This window comes from Schistocerca americana, chromosome X (genome assembly GCF_021461395.2).
Source record: "Schistocerca americana isolate TAMUIC-IGC-003095 chromosome X, iqSchAmer2.1, whole genome shotgun sequence".
In the NCBI taxonomy this organism is placed as follows: Eukaryota; Metazoa; Arthropoda; class Insecta; order Orthoptera; family Acrididae; genus Schistocerca; species Schistocerca americana.
The window spans coordinates 677,292,436-677,294,928 of record NC_060130.1 but is presented as its reverse complement, the minus strand read 5'-3'; the positions used below and the strand labels follow the sequence as shown (position 1 = coordinate 677,294,928).

Here is a 2,493-nt window from a genome sequence, read left to right as displayed (position 1 = left end):
CCAACAAACCCCCTTCTGTCACCTCTTCCTATCATTCCATCTGCCTCACCTTCATCTTCTGTAAGGTTTTCGAATCTATCCTCTCCTGTCGTATCCATCAGCATCTTAAGAACCACCACCTCCTCTCCATTACCCTGTGTAGATTCCGACCCTCTTTCTCCACCAAAGACCAACTCCTCAACCTCATTCACCTTCTTTCCCTCCAACTTAACTCCCGTCGCTCTGCCATTTTTGTTTCCCTCGATTTCCAAAATGCCTACAATCACATATGGCATCCCGGCCTCCTCTTTAAACTCATCTTTAAACTCCAAACCTACGCTCTGCCTATCAGTTTTGTCCTTTTAGTCGCTTCCTCCCTCTTACACTGTCCTTCCTATGTCTCTCTCCACGACACCAACTCCCGTCTCTTATCCCACTGCTCGCGTCCCCCAGGGCTCCATCCTCTCCCCTCTCCTCTATCTCCAGTACACCGCAGATATGCCCAAGCCACCTCACATGTCCACCTCCTCCAAATTGCTGATGACACAGCCTTCCTGGCTCTCTATCCTACTCTTCAACATTCCCAGTGCACCTTCCAAACCCACCTTGACCAATCCACCACTTGGCGTAACCAGTGGTTCCTTGGTATCAAACCTTCCAAATGCCAGGCAATCATCATAGGCCACACTACCGGCTCCTTCCATCCCCACAATTTCTACCTCAACATTTATGGCCATCCCATCCAGCTCACCCCCATCCTGAGATACCTTGGCCTCACCCTCTATTGTCACCTCACATGGACCATTCATCTCCTGACCATCCAGCAGAAAGCCCATTTCCACCTCTGCCTCCTGAAACTCCTGTCTGGCCTACAACTCCCTCATCCATCCTATCCTCTGCTATGCCAGCACTGAATGGATCTGCACCCCCCCCCCCTCCTCCCGCTTTTATAAGGCCCTCCAAATCCTCGAACGCCATGTGCTCTGCCTTACCTTCCGTATCCGCCTTCCTTCCCTCACATGATTCCTATATGACCTCATGCCCTTGCCCCACCTCTTCCTTTTCCACCACCATCTCCGCATCCTTTACACTGTCCGCAGGCTTGATCCCCCCCACCCCTGGTTTCCTCCTTCCTCTCCACCCCCTGCCCATTGCCACTTCTCTATCGCTATATTCCTCCCTCTCTCCACCTCCACACCCTCCATCTCCTTCATCAGAGCAATTTCCAGTACCTCCCCCTCCCGGATGTTGAACTTCACTGTGACATCTACCCTTCCTTCCAACTGTTCCGGCCCGTCCCCAGGGCCCCCGTTTTCCTCTCCCCTCCTCCCCCCACAGCAGATTTCCCTCCTTCCCCCTGGGTCCCTGTTTTTGTCTGTTTTCTTCCGAACTGTTCCCCATTTTTATATCTATGTACGCCACATTTTCTCCTTTCTGTTATTTTAAATGTCTTCTTTGTACAATTACTGTCTTTCGGCTGAAGAGCAGCGCATATGCTGCTGCCAGTCCTCCCCAGATAGGGCACTGAAACACAATAAAGGAAAAAAAGCAATCCGAGACGGGGGTGTTGTTGTCCATACGTCTCGAATTTCTGAAGCGAAGTGTAGATAACTCCCTTTTATAGTCGCTATTTTGGAAGACAGAAAAAATTAGAGCATACGCGCGTTTTCATATCACTAAAGTATCGTTACTTGTTGATTCTTAGTGCGCAAATCCTGTAGAATACTTTGTATTCTCTCATCCACTAGAAGAATCTGTTCTTATCAGCTTAATATATGTTATGTCCTGCATCGCAGGACAAAAATATGAAACTCACTTTTGGCTCATGACGGAGTGCTAACCTCTCTGTTACAGGATGCCGCTTAACTTTCAAACACTGTTAAGGTATTCAAATGCCTCGTATTCTACGAAGTTTCTTAAGGTAGCCAAACAGCAGCACAGAAAGGTTGCAAATATCAGGTCAATACAATGCATCACTTTATAAATTCGGTAATACAACTGGCTGTCGCCAAATTAGTGGGTGGACGCTTAGAGAACTCAAATGGGAATCCCTGGAGGGAAGGCGATGTTCTTTTCGAGGAACACTATTGACAAAATTTAGAGAACCGACATTTGAAGCTGACTGCAGAAGGGTTCTACTGCCCTCAACATAAATTTCTCGTAAAGACCAGGAAATAAGATACAAGAAATTAGCCCTCATACAGAGGAATATAGAAAGTCTTCTTTTCCCTTGCTCTATTTGTGAGCTTAATAGTAAAGGAAATTACCAGTAATGGTACAGAGTGCCCTCCGCCACACACCGTAGGCACGCGAGGCATGCACATAGATGTAGATGTAAATTTAGTCTACTTATTAAGAAGTCAGTCCATCAATCCATCCATTTACAGGCTAACAAAACTCAGGGCAAAATACTGTCTCTTATTTATCGAGAAAACAAAAGACGTATCTTCTGCTGCTGATTGTCTCTCAATAAAAACCATCGTATTAACCCCTAATTTTCTCACTACAGTCACT

General features: G+C 46.9%; 1 pseudogene; it reads left to right on the top strand.

Annotated features, from left to right (window-relative positions):
* Nucleotides 1–1,701: 1,701 nt before the first annotated feature.
* Nucleotides 1,702–1,877, top strand: LOC124557435 (annotated as a pseudogene).
* The last annotated feature ends 616 nt before the right edge of the window (nucleotides 1,878–2,493 follow it).